Raw genomic sequence first — 17,908 nt, forward strand, 5'->3', positions numbered from 1 at the left:
TAAGCAGTTCATTAAAATACAACCCTTCCTCTCCTGTATTTACAAGATTTGGGGACCTCGAGTGGCCAAGTGGTCTAAAGTGCTCTCTGTTATAGATCACTGCCATCTCACCTCTGTTTTCCCGGGTTCTTCCTCCACCATTAATACTGGCCACCATGTATAACCTATCTTGTGCTGAAAATTGGCATTAAACCCTACAACAACAACAATTTCAAGATTCTTTCATACATTACATTAAGCTGCATGACAAAAATGGCAATAACTCATAGAAAATTGCATTTGGGCACAGTGGTTTGTAAGTGTGTATATCTTTTGATCATCATCAGAACATTTGCCAAGTTTCACAGAAATCAATTAATAACTTGGACTATCTACAATGACAAACTTCAGTCACAAAACTAGGCCCGAATTATCATCTGTCTTCCCTGTCCCACTCTCAAGAGTGATAGTCATTAAATTTTAATGTGCATCATAAATTTATTTAGTAATTAGTAATAGAAGCTGATAATGTTATTTATGCATTGCAACTGAGTGATGATAAGGGCATGTTTTTATTTTCCCTTTCTTACCAATATTCTGAAATAAAGTTCAAAATGCTGAAAAAGGTCAAATCAGTTGTTGTTGTTGTTGTAGGGTTTAATGCCATTTTTCAGCACAAGATAGGCTATACATGGCAGCCAGTATAATTGGTGGAGGAAGAACCCTGGGAATGAGGGATTAGGGTTAAGAACAATGCAAACATGAAAAAATACGAACACAGTTGACATGAGATATATGGTCCAAGAGAAGATCCGTAGGGCAGAGGAGGAATCAAGATCAGCAAAGGCAGTCTGCCATAAAGGAAACTTACATGGGCAAGATATATGGAGATATGAAACCATTGCAGCTGCAGTTTCTGCTACGATCGGTGTGACCTTAATTCAAACACCGGAGTATTGTTTGTGAATAACACAGAACTGTAGACAAATGCAGTTGCAATTGAAAAAAGAAAAAGAACAAATGAAATTGGAAAAAGAGAAAGAGCAAATGCATTTACAGTCGGAAGAAAGAGAGAAAGAAAGACAAATGCAGTTAGAAAGAAAAAATAGTTACAGAAAGCGCAAATGCATTTGCAATTGGAGAAGGAAAAAGAACAACTACAAAAGGAAGAAAGAGAAATGCAAATACAAAGAGAGAAGGAAGAGAGGGAATATCAATGTCGAATAAAAGAAATGGAGCTGGCAAGTGAAAAGCATATTCCCACTTTGAATACAAAATTTAAGTTTTGATGTTGCAAAGAATATTAGGTTAGTGCCCCTGTTTTGAAAAAGTTGCTGAAAATTTGAAATGGCCAAGGGAGCATTGGACTCGATTATTACAGTATGTAATCACTGGTAAGGCTAATGATATTTACAAAACATTGTCAGTTCAACAAAGTGGTGAATATGATACCGTTAAAAAATGCATCTTAAAGGGTTATGAGTTAGTCCCTGAAGCTTATTGGCAAAAATTCAGAAACTATCATTTCTGATTGCTACAAATTGAAAAATATGCATCAGAATCAAGACAGACCTATTCCAAATGCTCTTATTTCTAATAGGTCAAGGTCACAGTCATGTTTTGAAAACAATATATTTGTTGAGTCTAATAACCATCAGTCTGATTTGATTATGGAGAATTATGAACCATTCATATCGAAGGGTTCTATATCACTCTTGGGTGATTCAGCCAATCCTATCCCTAATAAAATGTTATGGGACACAGGAGCTTCTCAGAATCTTTTATTGTCAGATATTTTGCCTTTTTCTGAGAAGTCTTCTAATGAGATTGTTCTTATTCAGGGAGTAGAGTGTGGCTTTGTTAATGTTCCTCTCAATTGTGTAAATTTGTCATCAGGCTTAGTCTCAGGACCCATGACAGTTGGCTCAGTGTCTGTTTTACCTGTTGAGGGCATTCATTTATTGCTAGGCAATGATCTAGCTGGTTATGGTTAAACCATTTGTAACTGACAAGCCTTGCATGGATCAGAAAGTCGATCCAGTTGAAAAAGAATTCCCTGATTTATTCCCAGCTTGTGCACTTACCAGAATTATGGCAAAGAAAGCTCTTGAGAATGCTGTTGATAAGGGCAGTATTTCTTTAGCTGACACATGTATTGGCCAGGCTTTTGATGAGGTCACTTTCACTCCTTGTTTGGATCAGTCAGAAGGTATTGATCACAGTGATCCTCTTTTAACTACTCATTCTCATTAATCAGGGTGACAAATGACAATCACTTGTCGTTAAACAGGAAAAAGATCCTGAGATCTCCTGTTTGTTTCAAAGGGCCATTAGTGAAACTGAAGCCACCAAAGTTCCAGTCTTTCAATTTATTAAAAATGGAATTCTTGTGAAAAAATGGAGACCTCTCAAGGTTCCTGCTGGTGATGAGTGGTCAGTGAACTATAAAATTGTAGTTCCAAAACCTTACAGACAGGAAATACTTAGTCTGACCCATGAAACTCATTTGGCTGCTCATTTAGGGATTAATGAGACATATTACAAGATCTTGACTCACTTTTATTGGCAAAAAATCAAAAATGATAATGGTAAATACTGTAGATCTTGTCATACTTGTCGAATGGTAGGAAAACCCAATCAGAAAATACCTAAAGCTCATCTACAACCTGCCTTTGACGAACCATTTAGTAGAATTATGGTAGATTGTGTTGGTCCCTTACCTAAGACCAAGTCAGGCAACCAAAACCTGTTGACCATTATGTGTGTGTATACAAGGTTTCCAGAGGCAATTCCTTTGAGGAATATTAAATCTAAAACAGTAGCAAAAGCTTTGATAAAAGTTTTTTTAAACTCAATTTGGCCTTCCCAAATCTGTCCAGTCTGATCAAGGCTCATATTTCATATCTGGAATTTTCCAGCAAGTTATGTATGAATTAGGCATCCAACAATTCAAATCTGCCTATCACCTTGAGAGCCAAGGGGCATTAGAAAGATTTCATTAGACTTTGGCAAATATGATTCAATCATATTGTTTTGATACAGGTAAATATTGGGAAGAAGGCATTCATTTAATATTGTTTGCTTTAGGGAATCAGTTCATGAATCTAGGTTTCAGTCCCTTTGAACTGGTTTTTGGACACACTGTGCATGGACCATTGAAGTAATTGAAAGAGAAACTTCTGTCTAATGAAGATACTGAAATTAATCTTCTTGATTATGTTTCCAATTGTAAGTAAAATTTGTCGAAGGCTTGTGAGGTTGCAAGAGCAAATCTGCACTCTACCCAGTCAAAAATGAAATCAAGATAATAACTTGAAGGAAAGGAGTTTTCAGCCTGGTGATAGAGTTCTGGCTCTCTTGCCCATACCACAAAATCCTCCTCAGGCCAAGTATTGTGTCCCTACACAGTTGACAGGAAAATAAATGACTTATATTACATCATAAATACTCTTGGGATGCATAAACAAAAACAACTCTGCCACATAAACATGCTAAAGGAGTATATTGAAAGAGCCAGGTTAAACATGCAATTAATTTAGTTGTACCTGTCCCACTCATTGAAGATTTAAGGAATATCATCGGATTCTACTGATATTGGAGTGAAAAATCTTCGGAATTCAGAAATTATGAAATATCGGAACCAGAAACGTTCACATTTGCCGGAGAAAGATAGAAATGATCTTAAACAGTTATTATTTGAATATGAGCTCTTATTTCCGGATGTTCCTACAAGAACGAATACAATTTTCTATGACATTGAAACTGTAAATTCCAAACCTGTGAAACAGCTTTCGTACAGGATGAACCCTCTCGAACAGAAATAATTGAAGAAGAAATTCAGTATTTGCTGGAGAATGATTTTATAGAGCCCAGTAAAGGGACTGGAGTTCACCATGCATACTTGTTCCAAAATCAGATAAAACTATCCATATGTGTACTGATTATAGGAAGGTGAATAGTGTGACAAAAACAGATTCATCTCCATTACCAAGAATCGATGACTGTATTGATAAGATAGGAAATGCCAAATATGTCACCAAATTTGACCTTCTGGATGGATTTTGGCAAATTCCACCAACGGAAAGAGCAAAGAAAATTTCGGCATTCGTGACACCAGATGGACATTACCAATATAAAGTATTGCAGTTTGGGATGAAAGGGTCGCCAAGTACTTTTCAACGTCTCATGAATATGATTACCTCTGGTCTAGACAATTGTGATGCTTACATCAATGATGTACAACGGCACCTGGAAATAACATTTATCAACAATTCGGAAATTCTTTGACAGACTCACAGATGAAAGTTTGACAATTTTTCCAAAAGTGAGTTCTGCCGTGCTAGTGTAACTTTCTAGGACATATCGTGGGACATGGACAAGTTAAACCAATGGATGCTAAGGTCAAGGCTATCTATGAACTCCCTGTGCCTGTAAATAAAAAGCAACTGATGAAATTTTTAGGTATGGCCGGATACTGTCGGAAATTTTGTTCCGATTTTCCTATAATTGCTGAACCTCTGACAAATTTATCGAGTAAGAAAAACAAGTTCCTTTGGACTGGAAAATGTCGGGAGGCTTTTGATAAGTTAAAAGCAATACGTAAAAGCACGCCAGTTCTTACAGCTCCAAATTTCAGTCAATCATTTAAACTGTTTGTAGATGCAAGTGATGTTGGTATTGGAGCAGTTTTGATTCAAGATGAAAATGGTATTGATCATCCAGTGTACTATTTTTCTAAGATATTAAATAAGCACCAAAGAAATTATTCAACAATCGAGGAGGAATGTTTGGCTTTGATATTGGCATTACAACATTTTGAAGTTTTCATTAGTTCAGCTCCTTCTTCGATCATTGTGTTTAGTAACCACAACCCCCTTACTTTCATTGGCAAGATGAAAATTAAAAATCAAAAGACTACTATGGTTGAGTTTGTTGTTACAAAATATGAAATTGACATCAGGCAGATCAAGGGGAAAGATACTTTAATAGCAGACGCACTTTCCCATGTATAACAGTGTATTATTTCACGTACATTGTGTAATTTATACGAGTTCTTCTTAACCTCATGTATAATTAGTCTATGGTAAAAAGAAAGCTTTATCATATACATCTTTCTTTTTCTTTATGGGGGAAGTGTTACGTATATTTCATTTAATTTATATTTGTTTTAATTTAATTGTTTGTAAGTTTAAAAATCTTTTTATTTTTAATTGGATTATATGTCAAAATTTTGTAGTTTTGCCTACTAGGAACTCAATACTTTTCCAGAAAATAGTTTGACCTTGACTGCTCATTTGTAAACACTTAAAGCTGACCTAGTTCCCGACCTTAATTCAGATATCAGTGAGAGAAGTAAACAACTTTTTATTTTTATCTTATTCTTAGAGTAAAAAGATTGGTTCTTGTCAGGGTCATACCGGAACGTGCTTTAGACGTAAATACTTCTCGAAGATTCTGTAAAGTTGATCCTCATCCGGGAATTTGTTTTGCGCTTCAAGTTAATGTATAATCTTTGTTTATAGAGATTTTTCTCAGTCTGGGCTTAACACACTTGATGTCAAGGTGTTCGTTTGTTTGTGACCAGTTTTGGGAATTACTTTTTAATGTTTATTCGAATTACTTGGATTCAAAAGGATTAATTGTTTTTCCTGGAAATATTTGAGTTCTTTAACAGAATTCTTGGACAAAGGTATTTCGTTAATTCAAACACCGGATTATTGTTTGTGAATAACACAGAACGGTAGACATTCCAACACCACAAAGGATACGGTATACATCATCGTCTTCCATCTTGGATTCTTCGTCGGGAATCGAACTTGGATTCGTAGAACATTTCATTATTAGGATTTCTAAAATTTAATTCATGGATTATTCTTGGATTATTTTTTTATTTTTTTCTTAAAACCGTAAGTTTTTGTTTTTTTCTTCTGCCATTTTACAGTATTTTTCCAGGAAATAAATTATGTTAAATTTTTCAAAGCTTGTTGTTTTCACCTTTTCTTTTGTTACTGTTTATTCGAGCCTAAACACGTAACACTTCAAAACTGGTACTTAAGGCTGCCTCGCGAGGCGCTTAGCATTAAGAGGTTAGTGTTAGGACTGGTCGGCCTGGTGTCAGGATAATGTGACTGGGTAGGACATCATGCTACATGTTTGCGGCATGATGCCCCAGTGCTAGACATCACTATAAGCTGCCAGTAGTATATGTGGTAACCCTAACGTCAAGTGGACTTACCATGCAAAAACAGTCGATTCACTCTGGCGTCAAGGGGAATTTAACATGGGAAATTTTAACATGGATGGAACTGTAGAGCGTCAAGGGGAATTGAACATGGAAATTGAACAGGACCGGTACTTTAACGTCAATGGGACTTTAACGTTAAAATATGGGGTTTGCACTTTGTCGTAAATGGAAATTGAACATGGGAATGTCACCTGGATGACAATGGGAATTGAACTTTGGGTGACGTCATGAGGTTTATAGGGTCAAAACATTTTATAGGGATTTTAATGTATTTGTAAGGACAAAGGGTAGATAGGGACAAACATACAAATACACATTTAAACACACAGAAAAGACGACAGAAATGTTCTAAAACAAACCTCACAGAGAGAATAGAGGCTCAAAAAAGAAAAGTCTATTGTATGGGTTCAAAACATTTATTCAAGTATATACATGGGCTCTCTGGCCTGTGCTTTGGTCTAAGCACTATCCATTTAATACATAAACATTTCTACATCAAACAAACCTATTTACTAGTTATTTAGTTCTTGGCTCTAGTAAACCTGTTGACATTTAATGTTCATTTATAAGAAAAAGCTAACACAAAACAAGTAACATGCAATCAAATAGGACAAAGTTCATGTTTCTCTCTCTCTATTCGTCTCACACGTTGTTAAAAATCTGGTCAGCTAGCACTTGTGTCCCAGCGTAGATATTTCCCATCACTTAATCCGTTTCATTCATAAATCGGCTGTTATATCCATCGTGCTAGGTACACTTATCAGTAAGCAGATCAAGTGCAGTCATCGTCTTCTTCCCATGGAGGTACAATGTATACCATATGAATGGTTACTTTTCCTTCGTTGATGTCAGATTTTCCTCTCATCGACTGCACGTCTTTGATAGCCCTCAAAAGTTTGGAAGAAGTTATTTCTGCAGGTGTGCTAAATCCGAGACATACAGGTGAGTTCAAACTGTCGCGATACATAGATAGGCTCAAACGACCTCGATCTTTGACTTGGCAATGACATTTGAGTTCCTCTAACAGTGAGTCAAGTAGGTCCGTAATGAAACCTGCTACTTCCTCGGCTGAAATGTCAGACGCGAAGTCTCTAAATTTCACCGTGTAGGTGTAAGCTGTCGTTCTAAATTTTCTTGAGGTCGCTGTCTGAGTCATTTGGATGCTAAAATACTCCTGTAGGTCTACTAAATCCTTTCCCTTCTTGGACGCACTTTGCTGTGACGGTATGGTAGTGAAAGAGGTCAGTGATGTTTGTTCCTTCTCTTTTTTCATCTGCGTAGAGTGATTCATCTTTCTCGTTGCTTGTCCTCGCAATGAAGTGTCGTCCTATCCTCAGTGTAAACTGAGAGAATATAGGACGAACATTGTTACATTTTTTTCCTGAACCCATGTTTTGACTTTAGAATTCAGAGTTAACCATAGGCAGGGTTATACAGTGCAATGTCATTTGTTTCATTCTTAAAAAAGCCGTGTGATTGTCTTTTTTCTGAAAAACTGTAAATCTAACGTTAAAAGAAAAAAAATTGCGTGACATATTGCAGTTCCAAAACCGGATAAAGTTAAGATACCAGAATTGTGCAAACTCAAGCTTTTATTTCATACAAAGATTTACTGATGGAAGAAAAAAAAATCGTTCTACAATTTTTTAGAGTGTGAACTTTTGAAACAAATAACATGACGAACAGTTCACGTAATTATGGTGACTACTGATCACAATTTTGGAGAGGTATCTTCAAACGGGAACATATTCCATTAGGGTATAAATCAAAACTACAATGAGAGAGAGAGAGAGATCATGTATTCCTACTTTAAAAATATGACGACACGTACGTTTGTTTTTATGGCACATTTTCCTTATGAAAGTTTCAAAGAAACACTCATTCCATTTACATAAGATAAGATAAGAATTCTTTATTTCAGACTACATAGTCTATACATCTAAATTAAAATATAGATATAAAGTAAAATCACTGAAAACATAAAAGAACATATAGAACATAACACAATCACATCCATAGAAAAAATACACCCTTTACAAAAAATATCACAAGAGTGAACTGAAGACGCATGTAATTAAAGAGTGACTACAGAAAAGTACATCCAAACAAGTCGTGCTATATTTCGTAACATGACTAACATAATTTCCATGAGCCGCTCATGGCGTGATCATTTGTGTTTTAGTTTTATTGTTTGTGAAGTGACTAATGGTCAGGTACAGAAAAACGTGTCTGATCATCTCACGGTGCGAATAACAAGTGAAACCAATTTGAAGCTAAGGCGGTGGAAAATATCGACTGACCAATGAAGTCACTTACAATGTGTAACACATTGTTTGGTTGTAAATTCAGGGCAAGTAGAGTAGCGACCAGCCGCAGAATAAAAAAACACGTCCGATCTTGTCGCTGTGCGAAAAGGTACTGCAGTCAATTCGAAGCGAAAGCGTTAAGAAAATAAGTATAGCCAATGAAATCGTTTATGATGAGTGATGCATTGGGGTTTTATTAAAGGTAGTGTGGCAAAATAATACCAACGCAAGTGTGCTATTACCATTGCAGTGCAGACAGATTGGAGTGTAAACGTACAAACCCTTTGTTGCGTATTGTACCATTTCTTCTTGCCACGTCAAATATTAAACGGCCACAGTACTGGTTCGCGTTTTGAAACTGACAAACATTTTTAATCTTACTCAAACATTTTGACAAGCAGACTCACATCAATAGAGACAGAATTGTAAAATATCGGTTAGCCAATGAAGTCACTTACAATGTGTAACACATTGTTTGGTTGTAAATTCAGGGCTTGTTGACAGTAGTGTAGCGACCAGCCGCAGAATAAAAAAAAAACACGTCCGATCTTGCCTCTGTGCAAAAAGGTACTGAAGTCAATTCGAAGCGAAAGCGGTAAGAAAATAAGTTTAGCCAATGAAATCGTTTATGATGAGTGATGCATTGGGGTTTTTTTTAGGTAGTGTGGCAAAATAATACCAACGCAAGAGCGCTGTTACCATTGCAGTACAGACAGATTGGAGTGTAAACGTACAAACCCTTTGTTGCGTATTGTACCATTTCTTCTTGCCACATCAAATATTAAACGGCCACAGTACTGGTTCGCGTTTTGAAACTAACAAACATTTTTAATCTTACTCAAACATTTTGACAAGCACACTCACATCAATAGAGACAGAAGTGTAACATATCGGTTAGCCAATGAAGTCAATTACAATGTGTAACACATTGTTTGGTTGTAAATTCAGGGCATGTAGTGTAGCGACCAGACGCAGAATAAAAACACACGTCCGATCTTGTCGCTGTGCGAAAAGGTACTGAAGTCAATTCGAAGCGAAAGCGGTAAGAAAATAAGTACAGCCAATGTAATCGTTTATGATGAGTGATGCATTGTTTTTTTTAAAAGGTAGTGTGGCAAAATAATACCAACGCAAGAGCGCTGTTACCATTGCAGCACAGACAGATTGGAGTGCAAACGTACAAACCCTTTGTTGCGTATTGTACCATTTCTTCTTGCCACATCAAATATTAAACGGCCACAGTACTGGTTCGCGTTTTGAAACTGACAAACATTTTAATCTTATTCAAACATTTTGACAAGCACACTCACGTTGTCGAGTAGCGTAGTTTTCTGGAGTACGTACGTGTCCCAGCGACACAGTGCCGTCTCTAGCTCTCTTGAAGACACCAACTGTCTGTTTTATTTTTCTTGCAACTATTTTCTTTCGTGGTAGGGTTTGAATCGAAGGGTCGTCAAGATGCATGAGGTGTTTAAGACGCAACGCTGTCGTTGGGTTCCTATATGCTTGGCTTTCACTTGCCTTGTAAAATATACCAAGTCATTGCCACAACGAGAGGTAGAGAGGGTATATATGGAAAGAATGAACTTGGTTAAATCATTTCTGAATCAGCAATCGAGATGAAACGATCGCACGATTTCAGTGAGAGAGAAGAAGAACGTAAGAGGCAGCGAAGTGACGTATCGCCTCACACACGAAAAGAAGTGTTCGCTCAAATAGAAGACATGAGCGAACCTGAACCAACACCTTCCACGTCTGCGACCAGACAGAGAGAGTCTACTCCAAACCAAAGTTCACCAGTCAACCCTGAAAAGTACTATCACATTCGAGAGACGGAAAAGCGCTCCTCTAGAAAATTTAGAACCACGGCTTATACCTACACGGTGAAGTTTAAAGATTTCAAGTCCGACGTACCGTTGGAGAAAGCAGAAGGGTTCATCACCGAGATGTGGGATTCTTTGCTCACCACACTCAAGCGACAATGTCAACCCAAAGAAGACGATCGCTTGACACTATCCATACAACACGACAGCTTGAAATCCCCTGTTTGGATCGAGTTTAGCAGACCCGCAGAACTGACCCCTTCTAAAGTCATGGACAAGATACAACAGGTGCAACAATCCAATGACAAGTTTGACATCACCGATGGTAAAGCCACACTGAAAATGGCTCACGTCTCTCTTCCTCAAGGGACAGGACGCAAAAAGGTCTTATTGGTGAACGACCTTCGCAGCACCAAAAAGAGTCTCGTCCAAATTAACAACCCTCAAGAGCAGATGTGCTTAGCCCGAGCCATCGTGGTGGGACGAACCTATGCCAACAAGAACGACACGGCAGAATGGAAAAGAGCCTGGAAAACTATTCAACAATCGGACCGAGCCAAACAACGAAACGAAGCAGAACTCCTGTTGCAACAAGCTGGCCTGTCCAAAGACACACCCTGTGGCATTCCTGAAATGCAAAAATTGCAAGATGTCCTAGCTCCACGCTACACCTTGAAAGTGCACCCTCAAGAAGTGCGTGGGCCTCTGTTGTTTCGAGGCCAAGATTTTAAGGATGGAAAATACATTCACCTTTATCATCACGATGAACATTTCGATACCATTACCAGTATCACTGGATTCCTGGGATATGTTTATTATTGTGAGAAATGTGACTATGACCATAAAAATCGAGAACAACACAAACATTGTGGATCGAAATGCTCAGGATGTTTGGCCTCTCAACCCTGTCTGGACGAAGGACAAGAACCAGTGCATTGTCCAGCTTGTCAGCGCATGTTTGTCAGTCCTACCTGTTACCAACAACATTTGAAAACACAAGGTTCACAGAAGAAATGCGCTTGTCAACTGCTGAGATTGTGCCCCGCGTGTGGACAAGGCATACGTACCAATAGTGCCAAGGCACACGTATGTTCAGGAAAGAAAAATTGTCACATTTGTCACCACATCGTGGACTTGGAACATCAATGTTACATGCAAAAATACCAACCCCAACAAGAGGAAGATGACGGTCACAAGAAGAAGAAGAAAGGCAATTTCATCTTTTTCGATTTCGAATGCATGCAAGAGACTGGCATTCACATTCCTAATTTCTGCGTGGCTCATCGAGCGTGCGAGAAGTGTATTCAAGAACCTATCTTCAGTTATTGCCCTCACTGCAGCAAAATTCCTGGAGGGCGTGAAAAAATCTTTCGAGGACCAAAGACGCTAGACGATTTTGCCAAATGGGTCTTAGACCCCATCGACAAGACATGGAGCAAAGAGGACATCGAACGTTACCGAGATTGTCATCGCCATGCCACAGTGATGGCTCACAATTTCTCCGGATACGATGGACAGTTTCTTTTGAGGTACTATACGGAACATGGCACCGAACGTCCTAAAGTCACTTTGAACGGAGCCAAAATCATTTTCATGCAAGTGGGACAAGTGCAGTTTAAAGATTCGACGAGTTACTTGGCCATGCCTTTGAGTCGAATGCCTAAAACGTTTGGAATGACAGAAATGGCTAAAGGTTATTTTCCTCACTTTTTCAATACGGAAGCCAATCAACATGCCGTTCTACCCCATTTGCCTGAGGCTCACTATTACGACCCCGACAACATGCGTACCGAACAACGAGAAGATTTCTACGCTTGGTACCAGGCTCATGCCTCTGACCCCTTCGACTTTCAGGAAGAAATGTTAAAGTATTGTCGTTCCGACGTGGACATTTTACGATGTTGCTGTGGAAAATTTCGAGAACTGTTCATGGAACACGGAGGAGTCGATCCTTTGAAAGAAGCTTGCACCATTGCCAAAGCGTGTTCCTTAGTGTACCGCCAACGATTCATGCCTCAAAAGACCGTGGCTGTCATCAGTCCTCAAACGACCAACTATGTCAAGCGTCAATACTCGGTCAAAGCCCTACGCTGGTTACATTACTTGTGCGACAAGGAAGGCAAATGGATTCAGCATGCCCGCAACGGAGGAGGCGAAAAGACCATCGGAACGTATTCGGTCGATGGCTGGGACTTTAAAAAACGCAAGATCGTGTATGAGTTTAACGGTTGCTTATTTCACGAATGTCCCGTCTGCTACCCTGATCGTGACACTAAAAATCAGTTTTTACAACGGACCATGGAAGACCTGTACCAGGACACTTGTCAGCAACGCTTGAAGTTAGAACAGCAAGGATACCAAGTGGTGGAAATGTGGGAACACGAATACGATCACCGTTTGAAAATCGATCCCGAGTTTAAACGTGTCGTGGAAAGTTACAAACTGATGGACCCCCTGAACCCGAGGGATAGTTTGTGCGGAGGAAGGACCAATGCCACCTGTTTGCTGTACCAAGCCGACGAAGAGAAAGGAGAAGAAATCAAATACTTGGATGTGTGTTCGCTGTATCCCTACGTGTGCAAATATTGTCACTTTCCTACAGGGCACCCGCAATTGCTGACGGAACACATCGACCTGAAAAACATTCGACAATACGAAGGCTTGATCAAGTGCAAAGTTTTGCCTCCCACGAACCTATACCATCCCGTCTTACCTCACCATTGTCAAGGCAAACTGATGTTTCCCTTGTGCCGTACTTGTGCCGAAACGTGCAACCAAGATCAGCCTTGTCAGCACACCCAGGAAGAACGGGCCTTGACGGGAACCTGGGTCAGCGTAGAATTGTTCAAAGCTCTGGACATGGGATACCAACTGTTAGAAGTGTACGAAATTTGCCACTTTCCCAAGACACAACAATACCACAAGGGTGACCCTACTCAGAAAGGCATTTTCGCAGACTACGTGGATGCCTTTTTGAAACTGAAGCAAGAAGCCAGCGGCTATCCTTCCTGGTGTCACACTCCGGAAGACCAAATAAAATTCAAAGAGAAATACCGGGAACAAGAAGGCATCACTTTAGACCACATCGAGAAAAACGAAGGCAGGCGATCGTTTGCCAAAGTGACGTTAAATTGCTTGTGGGGTAAAATGGCACAACGACCGTGTTTACCCAAGACGGAATATTTGACAGAACCTTCCCGCTACTTCCAGATGATTCACGACAAAACCAAATACATGAAACACGTGGACGTCGTTCGAGAGAATTTAATCTTGGTCAATTACGAAGAAGATCTGGACTTTGTACAAGACGACCCTTTTGGAAATGTCATCATTGCGGCTTACGTGACAGCTCATGCTCGCTTAAAATTGTACGAAGCTTTAGAACTGTTAGGGGATCGCGTCCTGTACTTTGACAGGGACAGTTGCATCTACATCGATCGACCGGGTCAGCAACACCCTAACATCGAAGGAGACCGTTTAGGAGCCTGGACAGACGAACATCCTGACGACAAGATTCTAAGTTTCGCGAGTGGCGGTCCTAAAAATTACGGCTACGAATACCGGGACCCACAAGGAGAAGTGCACACAGAGTGTAAAGTGAAAGGATTGACTCTGAATTATCGTACCAGTCGTGTGGTCAACTTTGGCGTATTGAAAGAAGCATTGCAGTCTGGAGAGGATGCAAACTTTAAAGTGACCACCTACCAGCCGAACAAGATTGTACGCTTACCCACTCACCACATCGTCAGTCGACCCTTGGAAAAAGTCTATCAAATCGTGTACCAGAAGCGAGTGCGACTTCCCAACCACTTTACTTTGCCGTACGGTCACATCAATATTGGTCAGCATATAAAAAAGGACAACGTCCAAGACCAACAGTTCATTGTCACTACTAAGACCAATTGAGAAAAAATGAATCCCTTCAAACAGCAAGTATAGAGCGTAAGACTCAAGTCCAACGAGAAACTCGGGTGTGATTCTTTGCCTCACTATCACATCACCAATGCAGTAACACATCTTAGTTATTTATGTACTAACGCCATGACAAACTACGTGCAGCTAGTGAAACTTCCAGACCACAAAACTTTACCTTATGGACATACTGATATCACCCAGTATAAAAAGTGACGACTTCCAAGAACGACACTTCATTGCGAGGACAAGCAACGAGAAAGATGAATCACTCTACGCAGATGAAAAAAGAGAAGGAACAAACATCACTGACCTCTTTCAGTACCATACCGTCACAGCAAAGTGCGTCCAAGAAGGGAAAGGATTCAGTAGACCTACAGGAGTATTTTAGCATCCAAATGACTCAGACAGCAACCTCAAGAAAATTTAGAACGACAACTTACACCTACACGGTGAAATTTAGAGACTTCGCGTCTGACATTTCAGCCGAGGAAGTAGCAGGTTTCATTACGGACCTACTTGACTCACTGTTAGAGGAACTCAAATGTCATTGCCAAGTCAAAGATCGAGGTCGTTTGAGCCTATCTATGTATCGCGACAGTTTGAACTCACCTGTATGTCTCGGATTTAGCACACCTGCGGAAATAACTTCTTCCAAACTTTTGAGGGCTATCAAAGACGTGCAGTCGATGAGAGGAAAATCTGACATCAACGAAGGAAAAGTAACCATTCATATGGTATACATTGTACCTCCATGGGAAGAAGACGATGACTGCACTTGATCTGCTTACTGATAAGTGTACCTAGCACGATGGATATAACAGCCGATTTATGAATGAAACGGATTAAGTGATGCGAAATATCTACGCTGGGACACAAGTGCTAGCTGACCAGATTTTTAACAACGTGTGAGACGAATAGAGAGAGAGAAACATGAACTTTGTCCTATTTGATTGCATTTTACTTGCTTTGTGTTAGCTTTTTCTTATAAATGAACATTAAATGTAAACATGTTTACTAGAGCCAAGAACTAAATAACTAGTAAATAGGTTTGTTTGATGTAGAAATGTTTATGTATTAAATGGATAGTGCTTAGACCAAAGCACAGGCCAGAGAGCCCATGTATATACTTGAATAAATGTTTTGAACCCATACAATAGACTTTTCTTTTTTGAGCCATTATTCTCTCTGTGAGGTTTGTTTTAGAACATTTCTGTCGTCTTTTCTGTGTGTTTAAATGTGTATTTGTATGTTTGTCCCTATCTACCCTTTGTCCTTACAAATACATTAAAATCCCTATAAAATGTTTTGACCCTATAAACCTCATGACGTCACCCAAAGTTCAATTCCCATTGACATCCAGGTGACATTCCCGTGTTCAATTTCCATTTACGACAAAGTGCAAACCCCATATTTTAACGTTAAAGTCCCATTGACGTTAAAGTACCGGTCCTGTTCAATTTCCATGTTCAATTCCCCTTGACGCTCTACAGTTCCATCCATGTTGAAATTTCCCATGTTAAATTCCCCTTGACGCCAGAGTGAATCGACTGTTTTTGCATGGTAAGTCCACTTGACGCTAGGGTGACCCCATATACTACTGCTGCCACACTGCAGACATCGTTGCGATATGACTGAAACATTGTTAAAGCTACGTTAAAAATCCTAATCACACATTACCCATTGGATGTTATTTGGGAGAATTTCTGCTGATTTCCATACTACATTAATTAGATTCAGTATCACACGTTCCATATTTCCTGGAAGAATTTTATATATTTCTCATACCCTAATGCGTCTTCTCCAAGTTAAGTGTCTTTTTTTTTAAATTGAGTGCTCTCTGCTATTGGTAAATTTTGAAGTTCACATTCCTAGGGCTTGGTTGTTGTCCTTGATCTATGAACAGATGGGAAAATTGTACTTCGACCTGTATCAGGTGATTTTGTATCTTTGTTTTGTGACTCGAGTTACTGGTCATCCTTACGAAATGCCTTGCCAATTTATTAGCTTTCTCTTTGTTGGTTACTGCGGGGTGGGGGGCGTTTATAGATGATTTTCCCCTAACCAGTCTGATTTTATCCCAAACCTGTTTTGAATTAACGATGGGCAGAATTCTGACCAAGTTTTCTTTTTAGTGGTGAGAATGACTGTTTTCATTAGGTTGGGGTTCTTTACTTTACGGTTAAAAAATCAGAGAAGACCTTGCAGCGCCTTAATTTGTTACAGATTTTAATTTTGTCCTTGTTAGCTTGCTTACAATCATCATTCCACCAAGTGATTGGCTGTGTTAAGTTTCTCCACCACCGCGATCCCCCTCCCGGTTTAGGGGATGCTCATTTCGCCTAACGAGGACAGAGTTTCAATAATATTTTGTTTGAATATTTACGTATTATCATCGTGCAGATGATCTTCAGCCAACCCCTACGCAACACAGTCAACATCATCATATCTCCATTTAGGTTGTTTGGTCGAATTATTCATAGTATTAGAAATATTGAAGGTTATAAACACTGGGAAGTGATCGCTCCCTAAAGTGTTTGTTTGGTCCAGTTCCCATTTTGCTAATTCAGCTATATTGTGTGTGCGTGCAGATTGTAATGGCAATGGATTAGACTGCTCCGTTGTCCAGGTTAATTTTAGTCCCCACACCGCTGTTGAGGTTTATTAGGTTGGATATAGTGAACCACTTTTTTATATTTTCCCTCTTTTATCTAGGTGGTTTTCTCCTTACTGTTCGCTATGAGCGTTAAAGTCTCCGGAAATTATTGCGTGTGTCCTGGGGGCACCTATTATTGACTTGTAAGTGTTGACATTACTTGTATTATTAGAGCGCACGATAATATACATTAAAATTTGTTAATTCTCTGGCTCCTTTATTAACCTTGACTGATTGGTATTCTATTGATTCGTTGAGTCGCTTTACATTAGTTGTATTATTCAAGTCCTCCCCCCCCCCCAACCCGCATCATATTCATTAAAAATTGTTAATTTAGTGGCTACTAGTTTAATCTTAATTGATTGGTAATCTAAAGAGTCGCGTTGTTCGCTTTGAAGTTGGGCATTCCCTGATATTACACTGGATATGGAATCGCTCGCAAAAATTGTCAGCCCCCACCTGCACCCCCCTTCCCTCCCCTTTTCCCATTTGTTTTATATTTTAAGACGGGTGTGGACTCTCACCGGAATTTTCGGGGAAATTTTGTGTTAGTGTTAAGGTGCGTTTCTTGGATGCAAATAATGCCCGGTTTTTATACATCCCTATTCATTTTAATCATTAATTCGAGAACATTGATAATCAGTCCCTTGCAGTTCCACTGCCAAATATGAAATCCAAATTACTTATTTACTTAAAGACGTTTTCGCCCATTAGGGTACATAAGTTAATTCCCACGCCGTGGGATACTTAGTTTATCGTAGGAGAGAGAAAGAGCCACACTCCCTTACGCGTTTATGCATGCAAAGTATGCAGATTAGTTGTATCGAACTTCGGGGCGACATTGTCTGGGTTTAGATGTGTACAGTCGCTGTACCGCTTTAAGACGCCATATGTGTATTAATACCACAAAGGTGACACCACCTCGGTTCTGTGGGTACATTCTCTTCGGGGCATTTGGTTACTAGACAAGTTTGACCCGGTCCGCCTA

Source organism: Sinohyriopsis cumingii, chromosome 1, assembly GCF_028554795.1.
Source record: "Sinohyriopsis cumingii isolate HCF-2022 chromosome 1, ASM2855479v2, whole genome shotgun sequence".
Taxonomy (NCBI): domain Eukaryota; kingdom Metazoa; phylum Mollusca; class Bivalvia; order Unionida; family Unionidae; genus Sinohyriopsis; species Sinohyriopsis cumingii.